The sequence below is a fragment of the Quercus suber genome, unplaced genomic scaffold (genome assembly GCF_002906115.3).
Source record: "Quercus suber isolate HL8 unplaced genomic scaffold, Cork oak 2.0 scaffold_1068, whole genome shotgun sequence".
NCBI lineage: Eukaryota > Viridiplantae > Streptophyta > Magnoliopsida > Fagales > Fagaceae > Quercus > Quercus suber.
The window spans coordinates 25,791-44,971 of NW_027070474.1; the positions used below are offsets into that span (position 1 = coordinate 25,791).

General features: G+C 31.4%; 1 pseudogene; it reads left to right on the top strand.

Annotated features, from left to right (window-relative positions):
* Positions 1-7,462: 7,462 nt before the first annotated feature.
* Positions 7,463-10,680, top strand: LOC136065648 (G-type lectin S-receptor-like serine/threonine-protein kinase At1g11300; annotated as a pseudogene).
* Positions 10,681-19,181: the final 8,501 nt, after the last annotated feature.

The window sequence follows — 19,181 nt, forward strand, 5'->3', positions numbered from 1 at the left end:
CTAGTCCCCTTATTGTTTCTTTAGGATAAAATTATCATCATTTACCACAAAAATTAAAATTTATATGCAATTTTTTTATTATTTCATTCATTTTGACTTTATGTACTTGATAAGATTAAAATTTGTGTTTATAAATGATGATGGTGTGTTTTTTATTGAAGGGTTCTTTATTTTGTAATGTTACAATGTAAAACTTGGAAATTATTTGTTTATTTATGTAATTATGTTTTGTATTTGAAGGATTTTTTATAATTTAATATTAATTTTTTGTTTATTCTTCGTTATTTCTTAGTTTTCTTATGTAATTTAAGAAAATGCACTTGAAAATTGTTTAATTTTATTTAGATGCTTTCAATTAGGGTGCCTAATTCTTACATATATATATATATGTATATACCCTCTTTATTTGTATTTTAATTAGTTTTTAAATTAATTGTGACTTTATAATGGTTCAAGTTCCAATCCATTGGGCTACAATAAACAACTGACTACTAAAAGAAGATTTTATTCAACTCATAAAACACCGCAACAAGGCCCAAAGAGCCAATCTCTGAAAGCGACTAAAAGAAGATTTTGTAGCTATCCTAAAACACAACTGACTCCAAATAACTACCCCAACCAACTAATGAAAATAACTAATAAGGAACAATATTACCATAACTAAGGGTTCTATAGTGCACAAAATATGCTTTAAACACAATACCACTAGAAACAATTTGGACAAAAGACAATTTGGTAGGCCTGGGTGGCAAACTCATGAGCCCCACTATTTTCCCCCTATTTTCTCTTGTTAACCATGAAAGCTCGGATTTGTGCTAAAATACAAGAGCTTGTTTAGACCCTAAATAAGAAATTACGACTAGATTGCTTTTACTCTAACTTATTTAAGTGTGGAACAAGAGTAAATGAATTGCAATCACTGGATCTACTCTAGTGCATACACGTGAACAATAAACAATAAAAGTAAAGCACGAGAGTAAGGGAAGAGAGATGCAAATACAAGGTAATACCAAGATGTGTTATTAAAGAGGAAACTAAAAAACTCGGCGAAAAACCTTTCTGCAACCCTCAAAATCGAAATCGATTCACTAGATAATAAAGTTGGAGTACATGAATAACAAAAGACCCTACAAGTCTAGTCTACTCAATGTACTTGAGCCCTCCAAGCTCCTGCTACTAACGGACTTCTCGGAGTCATGTCTTCTTTAGCTTTCCAGATCCTGCAATACGCCCGATTGCATTTGCCAAGCATCACTGGCTTCTTTTGGCAAATCTCCAAAACTTCGTAAACTCCAAAACACTCTCTACACTATGGTGAGGGTTGTGTTTGGATACAAATCTCCTCTCAAGGTATGAGAATGGGAGAGGGAAGGAGAAGAGGCTAGAATGATTTCTCACTAAGGATGAGTAGCTCTCTTTGTAAAAGATGGGTGTGTTTTGTTGTAAAAACCTATCTAGGGGTTTTCTCTCTAAATAGCATCTCATACTTTTGTGGGTAATGAAGGTATATATAGTATGGGTGAAGGGTAAGAAAGTCACACTTAAAATCCTTCAAGCAGAGAGTTTCCCGGGTACCTCGCGGGTTGGCCCTACTTGTGAGACAGTCGCGAATTTGATAGCCTAGCACGACTTTTTAGCTTCTAGCATGTGCTTCTCACATGGCCTTTTTGTGGCTTACTCTTCTCGCGAACTTCTTGCAAGCTAGTCGTGAAACTATACTAATTCTTCAATTCATGCTTAATTCTTCACCAACTTAATACTAAACCCAATACAATCAAATCCCACCAAATACAAGGAACAAAATTAATGCAATCTCCCCCTTTGGCTATACCGTGACAAAACACCCTATAACAGACTCTAGACTTAAATATGAGTTTGGGAACAATGGTAAAACTCACTCACACTTAAATCTAAAACCTGAGATGAACTTAGAATACAATACTTGTATCCTGAAACACTTGCACAAAATGCATTAGACCCTCAAGGTAAAGCAAGTAATAAAATGACAAGTATAATGTAACAAATAAAGAGTGCTCAAGTAAACAAAGATGTGAAACATATGAGCAACTTGATCAAACAAAAAACAGTCATATGGAAACGACTACAATAATCATAAAGCAAAGCAAATGATCATCTAAACATGCAACCAATAAAACATAATAGCATAAGGATGTATGCATGTCCAACACATAAACATGATGCGATGAGAGCAATAAAGTATAGATACTAAACATAACTTAAAGCAGTAAGAAAACAAGCATAAAGTAAAGCAAACAAAACAAGGTTTTCTTATAAAAAATGTCTTTTTCCCCTTGGTATATGCATCTCTCCTATGGCTTTCTCTCCCTACAAATATGCACGAGATAGAATTTCTCCCCCTAAGAATGTACATATGAGTCATATAGAAATGATGATACACTCCGGTATACACTCTGGTACACTCTCCCCCTTTTTGTCATGAATAGACAAATGAATCAAGAGTAAGGAGGAAAGAAAAGAAGATATGAACAAGGGTAAGATGCATGGACTTCCAAGATGAATGAAAAAATGAAGTTCAAACAAAAGATAAAACATCTTAAAGACAAAATGCTATAAAGCATAGAGTAAATATGACATGCTAAGGATGATGGAACAAGATATAGACCAAGGCATAACATCAACACAAGAACATGTTATATGTGCTAAAAAAGTCTAAAAAGACTTAACTATCATGAGTGAATGCAAAACATGTCAAGTGATAGAGTGTGTGCGTCAATGGTGCATCTAGTGTGCATGTGAGATGCATGACCAATGCATGAGCAAGCACTCATGGGGCAAAGTGTGTAAATTTTATAACCAATTATCAAAACATGATAAACATGAATAATCATGACTATTCCCAAAAATTGGTACTCAACGGAGTCCAAAAGAGAAAAAAAAAAATCATAGAGGCATTTTATCAAACACTTAGAGCGCACACACTATACATGTATGTTAAACAATGCATAAACATATGAGAATCTTGCCTAAATACATGTTATTTTCCACAAGGGGCTAACATCCAAAGCAAATCATCATATAAAACAAAACCCAATAAAAAAGATTGACAAAAATTAATTTTCCAACCTCCATTTGAGAAAATCCCAACTATGAACATAACATCCTCAAAAGCATAATCTAAGGATCAAAATCAATGAAAATATTTAAAGATTACCTTAGAGATGGTGATGGAATGAAAAACAGTTGAATTTAGTTGGGTTTTAATGTAGAAACATTAAAATACGGTGTTGGAAGAAGATAGGAGAAGTTAAAAACAAATATCCCACAAAATGCTCTTTAAAAAGCTGATCTAGAAATTTTCGTAGATAACTGGGAATTTTCGCGGGTAGCTCGCAGGTAAGCCCTTCTCACAAAACACTCGCGAAACTCTCTGTCTAAACTCGCAACTGAGCTTACTCACGAAATAAGTCACGAAAACACCTAGAAAACATGTTTTTTTTTTTACACGAAATCAACTTGAAATAAATTTGAAAAACATGGGTGATATAAATCACTTCCAAAAGCAAATAAAAAGAACAAAAATCTTTTTTATTTGATCCACATATGGTTGAGCACACACATTTCACATTTGAACATGTACAAACCCATAAATGAAATAGACATTTATTGAACATTAAACTTGTGTGTTGTGTGTGTGAATCAAGTATGAACTAGTCCATAATCTAGTATGAAACGTCAATGATTAATTCAATTAAGTCATACACAACTAGTACGAAGTCAAGTGGCCTTTCTCACTTGTAGAAATGAACATATATGACCTCTCACCAATGTGTTTACATTTTTATTGAAAGCTTTTCATTTTGCTTTCATTTTTCATACTTTTGATCAAATCCAACTTAGATTCTTGAGAAACGATTCCATGAACTTTTTGATGTATTTTTGATGAAAAAGCCTTTGGCTTTGGCACCATACATTGTAATACATATTTGCTCCAGATTTTCCTAGTCATACTAGTTTTTGAAGCAAGGCTTTTTCAGCCCTTTCTCTTTTTAGAGATTGACATTGAAGAGCTTTTTCGAAAAGGAAAAAGAAAATAATTGTGAGGAGATTAGGCACAAGTCTATAAATTTATCAAGATCAAGCAAGACTATTGACCAATCATTCATGACAAGCTTGAAAATCTATTTACAACAATCAAACATAGATTTCTAGATGTCGCTCACACTTAGAAAATGTGCATACATAACAAGCTAAGTTAGTAAATGCACTGCACCATTAGTACAGAGGTATTAGGCCAAACTCACCTGTGAAATGTGCTCAAACATATACGATTAAACTTTTTGAATTTTCCACTTTTTATGTGTTTTTGGATTTTTACACATGTAAAAACAAAAGTATAAAAGTAGGATTAAATGCAAAAACAACAAAAACAATGCATATAAAGAGATGCATAATGCATAAATGCATGACAATGAAGCAGCTAATTCATAAAGGGTCCTACAAAGATCAAAAGAATTAGATCAAGGACCAAAAATGCATAAGTTCAACCATAGGAACCTTTCCTCTTTCAAACGGAACGATTATTTAGAATGAGTGTCTCATGATAAATGAAACAAGGGTTAGAAGAATGAGAACCAGGGATGCACATAGACAAAGAGGTAAGAGCATTAACCATATGCTTCAAAAACTTACCACTTTCAATAAACTCTGGTTTGACTTGCAAAGCACAACTTCCAAGAAGCTCAAGTTTCTCTTTTCTTTTGATTCTTTTAAGAGCTTGATAGTTAGAGCAGTGAGGTCTTAGATTGCCAAAGGCACCACAATGTTGACAAACAATGGGTTTAGGTCCATTAGGCTTCTTAGGATGATACCTAAATGAAGGATTAGGCTTAAGAACTTTCTCTCCACTTTTTGGTTTCTTTTGTGTGGAGGAATGTACACCAATTTGTCTTTAGAGGTAGAATTCACAATAGGCACAAAATCAGGCACCATATCATGATTGCAACAAAGATTTTCTTCCTTTTTAGCAATAGGTTCAAGAATCAAACACTTCGTAGGCATGCATCTTAAAAGATTCATTTTCACATTTAAGATCATCAACTAGTTTGTTAGACAAACAAGTTTAGCATCCAAGTCTATATTCAAACATTCAAACTCCTTTAGTTTTTCAAGAGAATGTTTAGCAAGTTTCTTATACTTTTTAACTAATTTGTTAGATTTATTGAGCTTAGCAATCAAATCATCATTTTCACAAATGAACTTGCTCAAATTCTCATGAAACTTTTTAGCATTTTTCTTCAAGAGTTTAACATTTGGAATTTTAACAACACCCATAAATTCATGTTACATGTTATCACAATCATGAGGATTAACACTCATAGAGAAATTTTCATAAACACATGGCATGTTACACTCAACAACATCCAAAACATCCATAGAAGTATACAAAGCACTATCAATGGCAATAAACACAAGGGGTCAGGGATCACACTGAGGTAATAAAACCAAAACAAGTGTACCCACTATGATACCAATTGAAAGCTTAGATTTGTGATAAAACATAAGAGCTTGTTTAGACCCCAAATAAGAAATTACAGCTAGATTGCTTTCACTCTAACTTATCTAAGTGCGGAACAAGAGTAAATGAAGTGCAAACACTGGATCTATTCTAGTGCATACACATGAACAATAAACAATAAAAGTAAAGCACAAGAGTAAGGGAAGAGAGATGCAAACACAAGATAATACCAAGATGTATTATCGAAGAGAAGACCAAAGAACTTGGTGAAAAACCTCTCCGCGACCTTCCAAATTGAAATCGATCCACTAGAGAGTAAAGTTGAAGTATACGAATAACAAAAGACCTTCCAAGCTTAGTCTACCCAATGTACTTGAGCCTTCCAAGCTCTTGCTACCAATGGACTTCTCAGAGTCATGTCTTTTCTAGCTTTTCGGATCCTGCAATACGCCTGATTGCATTTGCCAAGCCTCATCGGCTTCTTTTGGCAAATCCCCAAAGCTTCCCAAGCTCTAAAACACTCTCTACACTCTAAAAATGTGTGTGTGTTATGTTTGAGTACAAATCTCCTCTCAAGGTATGACAATGAGAGAGGGAATGAGACGAGGCTATAATGATTTCTCATTAAGGATGAGTAGCTCTCTCTCTAAAAGATAGGTATGTTGTGTTGTAGAAAACCTATCTAGAGTTTTTCTCTTTGAATAGCCTCTTATACTTTTGTGGGTAATGAGGGTATATATAGTATGGGTGAAAGGTAAGAAAGTCACACTTAAAATCCTCTAGGTAGAGAGTTTCATGGGTACCTCGCGGGTTGGCCCTACTCGTGAGACAATCGCAAAATTGATAACTTAGCATGACTCTTTAGTTTCCAGCATGTGTTTCTTACGTGGCCTTTTCACAGGTTAATCTTCTCGCGAACTTCATGAGATCTAGTCATGGAACTGCACTGATTCTTTAATTCATGCTCTATTCTTCACCAACTTAATACTAAACCCAATACAATAAAATCCCCCAAAATACAAGGAACAAAATTAATGCAATTACAACACTTTTTGTCAAGAAATAAAGCCAACATAAAATATAGTTGTAAATCACAACTTTACAAACCAAACAATGGAAAAATCAGTTCTTGAGAACAATCAAATCTAACTTGATTAAGATTTAGACACAAAATTTTAAATTACGGTTTGGTCAATTTTAGGCTAATCTAACAATTAAGTCCAAATTAAAGTGATTAGCCAATTAATTAACATAGGCATGGACAAACAAATAAAATTAATAGCCCACATAAATAAAAATTACAATAACATAGCCATAATAAATGGATGTTTTATCAAAGAGGAAAACTTGAGAATAGGCTGCATACACTAATAATATTGACATCTCCAAACAATTAGGCCTTCACCATGTGTGCTGGACCAATAGAGTCAGTGCAATGTGCACAGTGCACTCAACTGCATCAAATTCTGTCCATTTAATGATTCATAACTTGTACAGCTTTTATTCTCTTGCTCTTACTATTTAATATCTATTTTTTCACATATATTTTTAGTTTTAAATGTGGACATTTTTATGATTTAGATTGTCATTTCAGCTAAATAATGTAAAAATAACAAGAAAATAATTCAACTAACTTCCTATGACTTTCTTTCATGGAGCCATTGTGTTGCTGTTGTGTTGTTTGATGCTGAAATGTTAGATTGTTGAGAAGAAAGTATGTGAGATTTTTCACAAGCCCATGATAGTGATCTAGTGTGTGAACGCTACCCATTGGGTATCTAATTTCAAAATATCTTGAACAAACAAGTGCAAGTTTTTCAAATGAATGAATGGCCCAAAATAGATCCAAATGTTTAACATTTGAGTCAATATGGGTTGCTTTAACTTCGAGTAATAGAAAGTTCAACTATGCAGCTCTTTAAGAAAAGTATGAAAAGAGGCAATGACTTAATGGTGTTCCTGGCATCTAAAATCTTCATTCTTAGCATTTAACAAGTTATCGGACGTGTTCGAAATACAAGCATGTCAGTTCTTCTAGTCTTGCTATATTGCATTTGTTTCGAATCTGGCTCTGCCACAGACACCATCACATCTTCTGAACCCATCAAAAACCCTGGCTATATAATCTCCAATGGGAGTGCTTTCAAACTGGGATTCTTCAGCCCAAAAAAATCTACCAATCGATACGTCAGAATATGGTATAATAACATTTATGGATGCACAGTTGTATTTGTGGCTAACAGACAGGAACCTCTCAGGTATTCTAATGGGGTTCTTACTATATTTGAGGATGGAGTTCTTGTGGTACTAAATGGAGAGAAAAAGCCAATTTGGTCAGCGAATGTTACAAACTCTGTTCCCAATTCAAGTGCCCAGCTTTTGGATTCAAGGAACCTTGTCTTGCAAGAAAACACTACAGGGACAATATGGGAGAGTTTCCAATATCCTTCTGATACAGTCTTGCCAACGATGAAGGTTAGTGCTAATGTAAGAACAGGTAAGAAAGTGCAGATTACATCTTCGAAAAGCCCTTCTGATCCATCCATTGGAATCTTCTCGTGTGGTATTCAACCTCCTAGACTTCCTCAATTATTCATTTGGAAAGACGGTAGCCCATATTGGCGCAGTGGTCCATGGAACAGTCGGATCTTCATTGGAATACTGGATATGGATTCTGTATATCTTAATGGTTTCAATTTTGTAGATGGTCAAGATGGAAATTTTATCTACTTTTGCTTATGAAGACAAGTCTTTGTCCTATTTTGCCTTGAATTCACAAGGGAATCTAGTGCTGAAATATATGTCTAATGGTTTGAAGGATGTCGTGTGGTTAGCTTTGCACACTGAGTGTGATGTTTATGGCAAGTGTGGGGCATTCGGAACCTGTGATCCAAAGAATACACCAATTTGTAGCTGCTTCCAGGGGTTCGAGCCAAATAATTTAGAAGAATGGAATCAAGGCAATTGGACTAGTGGATGTGTTAGGAGGGCACTGTTGCAGTGTGAGAGGGTGAACACTGGTGGTGAAGAAGGCAAAAAAGATGGGTTTTTGAAATTGAAGATGATGAAAGTGCCAGACGATGCAGCTTGGTCAAGTGCTTCTGAAAACAAATGCAGTGAGCAATGCTTGGAAAATATTTTTTTTTTTTTTTTTTTTGCTTGCTGTGGACTACTGCCGGTGGTGGTGGTGGTGTTGGTGGTGGTTGTGGGTGTGGGTGTGGGTGTGGTTGTGCGTGTGGCTGATGGTTGAGGTGGTTGTGGTTGTGGATTTTTTTTGGTAGTGAAATATATTATTTTATTGTAGTAATTATATTATTTTATTGTGATGTTTATATTATTTTATTTTGTTGAAAGCTAAAATAGATCTACTGCTGTAGCACGTATGTAGGTAAAATAGATAAAGTAACTTTTGGTGGAGCTAAAAAGCTAAATTTTTAGCTCCACTACTGTGGATGCTCTTAGGCCTAGGCCTAAGTTGCCTAGTCCTTGGGCCGGCCCTGGCTCCCCATGATAAGGAAATCAATGTCCAAGACTTTATTTAAAACTATCAGGAACAATTTTCCTTTCCATCTGCACAGGAACAATTTTCCTTTCCATCTGCACTTATTTACTGTGGAGGCGGATGGCAAATCTAAAAGGTAATATTCCCAATTAAATTAGCTCAATGGACTAGTAAATGTTGCTATATACTACATCACTCACTACTATAGTGGACATTAGGAAGGAAAAAGAAAGCGAAGGAGATCTTATTGTTCAACAAAGCAGGGGCACAACAAAATTTCATAGTGACAACCTAGACCAAGTTAAACCAAGAGCTACCGCTATTCAATTTTGAGAAGCTGGCAAGTGCAACAAACAACTTCCATCTATCTAACGAGCTTGGGAAGGGTGGATTTGGTTGCTCTACTAGAGGTATCTTGTCTAATAATTTGTATGTATAGTTAACCATTTGATGTTTGTTTATAGGGAAAATTGCCAGATGGACTAGAGATTGCAGTAAAAAGACTTTCTAAAGCCTCTGGACAGGGATCAAAAGAATTTATGAATGAGGTGGTGGTAATTTCAAAACTTCAACATCGGAATCTTGTTAGGCTTCTTGGTTGTTGTGCTGAAGGAGAAGAAAAGATGTTGATCTATGAATATATGCAAACAAAAGTCTGGATGCATTCCTCTTTGGTTAGTTAATTTTAATGCCCTTTCTTGTAATACAAATGCATTACAAATTTAAATTTTCTTTATAAAAATGTCAATTTATTTATGAGTGGTGATAATTTTCTGCGTAGGAATTACCGTTATACTATTTTGAGAAATTTAAACAATCTTCTCTGTTGTGATACTTCAATTGAAATAGACTTTTCCAATTCTCTTATAACTTCACCACTAGAACATCTTTTTTCAAACTTTATTTTCATTCATCTTGCGAGTTTCTCTTAATGCTATTGTTTAAATTCATTAGATCCTCACAAGGAAAACTGTTAGATTGGAGAAAATGTTTCAACATTATTGAAGGAATTGGTCGAGGTCTACTCTACCTTCATAGGGATTCTAGATTAAGGATTATTCATAGAGATCTAAAGGCAAGAAACATATTGTTGGATAAAGAGCTAAATCCAAAAATATTAGATTTTGGAATGGCAAGGATTTTTGGAAATGATGAAGACCAAGCCAATACTAATAGGGTCAATTCAATTAGATACTAGTACAAATATTTGATGACAAGATTTTGATGTGTTTTGTTGTTATAATTTAGTGGCTATATGTCTCCTGAATATGTAATGGAAGGGCAATTTTCAGAAAAATTGGATATCTTCAACTTTGGAGTGTTGTTACTTGAGATAATTAGTGGAAGAAGAAACTCTAGCTTTTATCATCATGAGCAGTCCATGATGAGCCTTTTAGGATTTGTAAGTCATCCATATCCCATCGCCCTATTTTTGAAAATCTCCAATGCTTGTTTGTTATAATTTTCAATATTGACGCTAAGAATTTCAACCCTGTTTATATTTTTCCAGGCATGGAAATTGTGGAATGCAAACAACATTATAGCCTTAATAGACACAATGGTGTATGAACCATGCTTTGAAATGGAGATTTTGAGATGCATACACGTTGGCCTGTTGTGTGTGCAAGAATTTGCCAAAGATAGGTCAACTGTATCTGTTGTTATTTCCATGCTTAATTAAAAGTGAGATTCTTGATCTTCCTCATCCAAAGCACCCGGCATTTACTGAAAGGAAAATTCCCTTAGATAAGAAGTTATCTCATAGCAACCAAAGAAATTTTCTGTTAATGATGTTACTGTTTCAATGGTTCAAGTTCGATAGCTAGCATGTGTTCTTGACATAATTGGTTATACATTTATGCTGGAATCTTTACAATGTTCAGATTATAAATAATAATAAAAAAAATTGAATTATCGTCAAATAATTTTAATTTTAATTTTTTGCCATCTACCATCTTAAATCCAGCCAAACCCTTTGTTTACCAAAGCCGAGCTTCTCTGTTCAAATTGGTTTCAAAGCCAATATTTTTGTTATCAAATCTCATAGGTAACATCCTCTCACTCTCAAGTTCTGTTCCCTTTCTCCACATATTTTTGCATTTATTTTTTAGTTAAATTTTGGACTGAGTTCTCTAGATTTTTGGGGATTTTCCTTGTTAATTTATTAATTTATTTTTCAAGTTCTAAAGAATCTTTTTTTTGGGGGGGGTGGGGGACCTAATGTACACTTCTTTAAAAAAAAAAAACTGAAGTCTTGGATGTGGCTTGGCTGAGCACGAAGGATGAGAGAGAGATCTTGGACGAAGATAGAGAACGTCTGATTTGGGGGGAGAGAGAGAGCACGCAAACAGTTCTAAAAACAAAATTCTAACACCGTTGTCATTTTCATTGACTTAGAAGATTGACCATTTTAAAAAAAAAATTATAATTATATATATATGAGTTGAATTCAAGTTACACACTATTGAATTAAATGTTTCATATGTTCTTAAAATGCATGCCAATTGGATATAATTTACCATAAACTCATCTTTTATGCATTATTTTAAACTACAAAAACTTAAATTTAAACAATTTGATTGATGACATAGTTATTTATCTTTAATCACTTTTAAATTTTGTAAACATAGAGATATACGAAGATAATGTAATCCAGTAGTGGATTTATCAAAATTTACATCTAATTAAAAAATATTGGGTGGTGTAACATTACTTAAAGTTATATCAAGTGTGTGTGTGTGTGTGTGTGTGTGTATATGGTTAGATTCAAGTTACACCTGGTGTAACTCTAAGCAATGTTACACCATCCAATAACTTGTTATAGAATTCATATTTTGAAAATCTCATTGTTGAATTATATGTCTTATATGTACTTAACATTCATGCCAATTTTTATGTCAATTGGATGTTATTTACCATTCGATCTGTAAACTCATTTTTTATGCATTATTTTAAATTACAAAAACTTGAATTTAAACAATTGATTGATGACATAGCTATTAATCTTTGAACATCTTGAAATTTTGCAAGGATGGAGAATATACAAAGATAATTTAATCTAACGGTGAATTTATCAAAATTTACATACAATTAAAAAATATTGAGTGGTGTAATATTACTTAGAGTTACACTAGGTGTAACTTGAATCCAACTCATATATATATATATATATAAAAGAGAATTCTTTTCTTTAGACTAGATTTTTATGTGGTTCAGAAATACCCTTAAACTTTACTTTTAATAGTAACAATTTGAGGACAACTCGATAAAAATATATTTCCAACTCCACTTAAAATGTCTACAAAATATGACACTCTCCTACTAATCCATGTCTTCAAAAACAAACTTATACCAAAAAAAAAAAAATTAAAAGGGAAATTATGACATTAGACCAAAAAAAAAAACTTCATTGCATGCGCAAAGCGTGTGTGATAAGGCTAGTATGTGTGTGCGTGTATGTGTGTGTGTGTGTATATATATATATATTAAAATTGATTGAATGAAGGGCTCTTTCATATTTGCATGTTAAGTTTCTTTTAAATGTGTTATTTATAGTTGAATAATGAATACTTGAATTACCAACCAATTTGATATATTTTTTAAATTATTGATAATGTAAAAATTTAATCTACTCATTTCAAAAATAGCATTACTATGTTTAAAATTAAAATGTACCCAAAGCTATTTTCTAAACAATACAAAAACAAAAAAATAACTTGAATGTCAAACATGAAGTACAGAAATCATAGTTCATAATTTATGTGTGTGTGTATATATATATATATTAAAATTGATTGAATGAAGGGCTCTTTCATATTTGCATGTTAAGTTTCTTTTAAATGTGTTATTTATAGTTGAATAATGAATACTTGAATTACCAACCAATTTGATATATTTTTTAAATTATTGATAATGTAAAAATTTAATCTACTCATTTCAAAAATAGCATTACTATGTTTAAAATTAAAATGTACCCAAAGCTATTTTCTAAACAATACAAAAACAAAAAAATAACTTGAATGTCAAACATGAAGTACAGAAATCATAGTTCATAATTTAGTCAAAGAAATAACTTGAATGTCAAACATGAAGTAGCCAACACGAAAGCATTAAGACACGTTGGCCTTAGAAAATTCACATTAGATTAGCTAAAATTTTAGACAAATTAAACTCAAAAAATCACTTGAAAAAAACAAAACAAATGTACTGTCCTATTTTTCACTTCCACTTGTCTTAACTATTTTTTTTTTTTTTTTACTATTCTATTTTATTCACAAACAAATAAACCAAGACCGTTTAGCCTTCATTGGTAAAATCAACAGACAGGTATTGGTGTAAGAGAGTGCGTGCAATATTGGCTAGCAGTTGTATATTTTTTTTCCTTTTATTATCTAGAGTTCAATTCTAATACTCTTAACACGTTCATGAATTCACATTTTTCAATAGTTTTGTAATTCAACTAGTCTAATGAAAATGTCCACCAAGATTCAAATCCTCTCCCCATTATAACTGATAGATTTAAAAATAAATAAATAACATTCACCTTTTTCTTTTTAAAATTACCCAAATTTTGAAATTAAATCTCTTTCTAAAAGAAAATCATATTCAATTATATATAATAAAAATTAGGTCTTAGAGCTATGGTTTCACTAAAGTGGATATCCTAGTTAATTGCCACATGTACTAAGACTTTTACTTTTATTGTAATCCTACAACCAAATAACTTCTTAAAAGAAAAATACTTATCAATAAAAAAAAAATATTGGATAAAGGATATAACTTAATTATCTAAAGTACACATGTTAACGTATAATTTTTTTTTTTTTATTCTTTATCAATTTTTTTTTTATTTTGATTATTCTTATCCACTTTTGAAGTTGATATGTTGTGAGAAATGACCCCTTCTAATTAACTCCTCAAATTTCCTTTTTATTTTTAGCTGGATGTATGACACACGATATTTATTTGATTGATATTTATTTGATTTTTAAATTTCACAAGTCTTACATCTAAATAAAAATTGAAGGAAATTAAATGATTCAATTATTGGGGATCTTATCCCAAATGAGTGTAGTAGGATGTGAGTCCCACATCAAGCATATATTGGGTTGATCTAAACTTTATTAATAATCGCAAGGAGTCTCAGTTGTGACTAGACTATTTTTTTGGAGTATATAGCACATATGTGACTATGAAATTTCCTTGGGTTGTTACAAATGATATCAAAGTGGGCCCAATAACCTCGTGTGTAGGCTCAAAGACACTACCTTACAAAGTGGACCTAACGAGGACACAAACAATTTAAGTGGCTTAGATTCTGATGCCTAAGATTTGAATGGATATGGTGTGTCCTGAGTCCTACATCAAACATATATTGGGTTTATCTAGGCTTTAAGGAGACTCAATTGTGACTAAATTAGTCATTTTGGGATATAGCGCAAATATGACTAGTGCTTTTTCCTTGGGTTATTACATTTCGATATTCAGCATGTGCTGAGTCCTACATAATGCATAATCTGGGTTGATCTAAGCTTTAAGGAGCCTCAATTGTGACTAGAATAGTCATTTTGGGATATAGTGCAAATATCGCTAGCGCTTTTCATTGGATCATTATACACTGGAATTCCTTTAAAATGTACAGAATAAAATACCAAATTGTATCAGCTTTTTTTTTTCCTAGGATTTTTAGCTGGTACACTACTAATAAATAATTTAATTTTTTTTTAAGAAATTAAAAAAAACATGTTATTTAACCTAATACATTGGGTGTTAATGTATTCGAGCTAATATTTGAACTTATAAAATATGTGGATTATAAATAATATATTTATCAAGATAAAAAAAATACAAATATATACACGAGTAGTGATAACCCTGAAACAATCACCTATATCAACCATTACTGAAATATTTTGTTTCTTTGACCAAATTGAAATGACCTTTGGTATGAAATTGTTAGGGTATGTGCCCTAAAATTCAATTTACTGGCATGTTATAAATAATTAAATTGTTTAATTATATGAGACTATTTGTAAATGAACTAATTGGACATTAACATTGTCCTTGAGATGCATTATATATGATTTATGTAATTTAGTTACAGAAGATATAAATCACAAGTTTCTTGTAAACTCAAAATATAGTTCGTAGTCGGTGATGAAATTGGGCGTTTCATCTACGAAGACTATAACGCATCTACTAAGATGGTTGATCTTGATCATGGAAGTGGAGATTTCTAGTTGATGTGTTGATATATCTTAAATGTGTAAAACATATTGAACTGGACCACTGTGAGATTAATTTTTCAATTAACAACTGTTATATGAATAATTAATCTCACAACTTCTAATTTTATATACTCTTAATTTTGAGAGGATAGTGAACTCGATCATGAAATGTAGGTTACTTTGATATATCAGGAGTGAGATCTAATTTAACGGTCAAAACCTCAGTATGTTAGGTAACCACATGTAGTATTGAGGGAACACATATTCTTAAGATGGAATCTATAATCTCTTTCTATAGAGACACGAAATATCCCCGAGATAAATTTAATGAAACTAGTTATTCAGGGCCGGCCACTTTATAAATATAAATAACTAAAAGATTAAATCAGAGTACTCAAGGAATAAAATAATTGTTTACAAAGTGACAATTTATTATAACTTTGTTCACTATGGATATTTTATGAAGGGGTCAAATGATATCATATTAGAGTCTTGGGATATAATTTATTAATAAGGACCAGGGTGCAATTATATTTCCATAGTAGTACTTGTTATATAATTAATGGTAACTTTGGGCTTATCAAGAGTTGACAGATAAATCTGAAACCCATTGGAGCTAGAATCTTATTAGTCCCTTTGGTCTCATCTCAAGCCACTCACTTAAGCCCAATTTGGTTGGCCCAAAAGGCTAATCCAATTAGATAATCAGTTATTTATTTAATAAGAGTTATTAAATAAAGTAACTGCCAAAACAATTAAAACGTACGTATAATTAAAAGAAGAGAAAACAATTTTTCTCTACAAAATCTTGGAAATACACTTTTCCAAAGGAAAATTAACGTACATAAGAATTAATTGAGAGACTACTCATCTTGGACACAATGTGGAATTGGGATGAAGATTGAAGATATTCTCAAGTCTTGTTTTTGAATTTTACTGCACCAAGGAATGCTTTCTCTTATTTGTTCTAAAATTCAAGGTTACATGTTATCTCTTATGAATGAAGTAGATTCTTGTGTTACTTTGCTGTGGGTTTTGTATGAGATGCAAAACCAGTTTTTCCAACAGAAATTAACTCTGTTGAATACGGGTCAATTCAACGAGAATCTACGTTTTTTTTTTTTTTTTTTTTTTTTTTTTTTTTTTTTTTTTTATAACTTTTATGAACTGGGGATTTGTGGCTTAATTCCAAGGTAAAAGGTCTCCTGTAATTTGAGTTGCATTAATGCTCAGTGTTGATTTTTAGTCTTTTATGGAATTTGGTTCTTCAATTAAGCTTATATTGCTTAATTTGTTGAGGTGCTTAAAGAAGTAACTAGGGAAGCTCGTAAAAAAGAAGAGTAATAACTAGGGAAGAAACTGGGTGTATAAATATGAATTTTACAATGTTTAGTTTATGTTAGGGTATAATTTTATTTTTTTATTATTGTTTTTTAATACAAGATAGAAATTTTACTCTAATCTAATTTAAGTATATATGTGTGTGAAACTCTCCCTTGAAAACTTAAGCTCTGGCTTTTATCCCCTACACCCCACAAGCACTCATTCCTGTGGAATGACCATCGTGCCAAGGATGCACAATGGTAGGGTACAATTTTATTGAATTTGAGACAAGTGTTGATGTTTAGATGGAGCGAGAAATTAGGAGATGTCCTATTATCCTCACTAGTATGTAACCCGTGCTTACGTACGAGAATGCTGAATTATAGTGGTGTTATTGATATTAGCTTGGGTTATAAAAAATATAGAATATTAGTTCAACTAGGACATTTGAAGGTACTAAAATAGTTGCTGCTTGCATTTTTCATGATATTGGCTACACCAAGTTTCTCATTACACTATTATTATGTATATAATTTTAAAAATTACTATTGGATACTACATATACAATATCAATTCACAATCACTGTTCATGAATTTTACTAAATACAACACAAAAATATAAAAGAATAAATTAATCCAATAGTATCTTCTAAATTGAATGGGAATAGGTGCATGAAATCGTTCAACTCAATTACAATTTGTTATATTTAAGATCCTAATATACAAAATATCTAAATAGAAAGAGTATAAAAAATATGCCCATTAGTTCAGATAAAAAATAACAATAAAAATCTAAATAATTTAATTTGTACAGAAAGCTAACAAAGCAAAATTCAATTTTGAATCTAATTAAATTTTCTCTAAGTATTGGTTATATATATATATATGATTAGATTTTTTATGGTTTATATTGAACTCATTGTTTCTTATATTAAATTAACTCACTTGGCACGAAAATTAAAAAACTTACATTAGATGAGACACATGACGTAAAATTAAACTCTAATTGAATTCCAATTTTCAGACCAAATTAATTAATTTGGCACAAAAATTTAAAAATTTAAATTAGATGGGATACATGACGCAAAATTAGACTAATTGACTTTTAATTTGAAATCTAATTGGATTTTCTTTCCGGTTTATATATATATATATTAGTCATTTCATGTGGCTTTCCTTCCTATAATTTTTTTTTGTTTGGAGAAATCCTTCCTATAATTGGTGACAACATACCATCGTTTTTGTGCCTGAACCGTAAAACCAAACTAGTCTAATATTTATTGACTACTTGAAAGAAGTAGAAGAAAAAAAAAAAGAGATTAAAAATTTTAAGACTATTACGTACGAGAATGCTGAATTATAGTGGTATTATTGATATTAGCTTGGGTTATAAAAAATATAGAATATTAGTTCAACTAGGACATTTGAAGGTACTAAAATAGTTGTTTCTTGCATTTTTCATGATATTGGCTACACCAAGTTTCTCATTACACTATTATTATGTATATAATTTTAAAAATTACTATTGGATACTACATATACAATATCAATTCACAATCACTGTTCATGAATTTTACTAAATACAATACAAAAATATAAAAGAATAAATTAATCCAATAGTATCTTCTAAATTGAATGGGAATAGGTGCATGAAATCGTTCAACTCAATTACAATTTGTTACATTTAAGATCCTAATATACAAAATATCTAAATAGAAAGAGTATAAAAAATATGCCCATTAGTTCAGAGAAAAAATAACAATAAAAATCTAAATAATTTAATTTGTACAGAAAGCTAACAAAGCAAAATTCAATTTTGAATCTAATTAAATTTTCTCTAAGTATTGGTTATATATATATATATATGATTAGGTTTTTTATGGTTTATATTGAACTCATTGTTTCTTATATTAAATTAACTCACTTAGCACGAAAATTAAAAAACTTACATTAGATGAGACACATGACGTAAAATTAAACTCTAATTGAATTCCAATTTTCAGACCAAATTAATTAATTTGGCACAAAAATTTAAAAATTTAAATTAGATGGGACACATGACACAAAATTAGACTAATTTACTTTTAATTTGAAATCTAATTGGATTTTCTTTCCGGTTTATATATATATATATATATTAGTCATTTCATGTGGCTTTCCTTCCTATAATTTTTTTTTGTTTGGAGAAATCCTTCCTATAATTGGTGACAACATACCATCGTTTTTGTGCCTGAACCGTAAAACCAAACTAGTCTAATATTTATTGACTACTTGAAAGAAGTAGAAGAAAAAAAAAAAAAAGAGATTAAAAATTTTAAGACTTATTAATTGTTAGGATAGTTTACTCTATGTAAACTCTATTACTTAAATCATTAAAAAAAAATTATAATTCTAATTCAAATAAAATTATATTACCAGAAGTTTAAAATAAAATTTAGGCTAAAGTGCAAACTACACCCTAAATTTTGGGAATTTTTAGATTTTAGACTCTAAAATTTTAGAATTTGAATTTTACCTCTTGAATCAATATTCTATTTGTATCAGCAACCCTTCCATATAGATTTTTTGTCAAGTGTTAAGCTTGTCATTCATGTTCAATATTCCATCTAGATTTTTTGTTGCCTAAGATTTT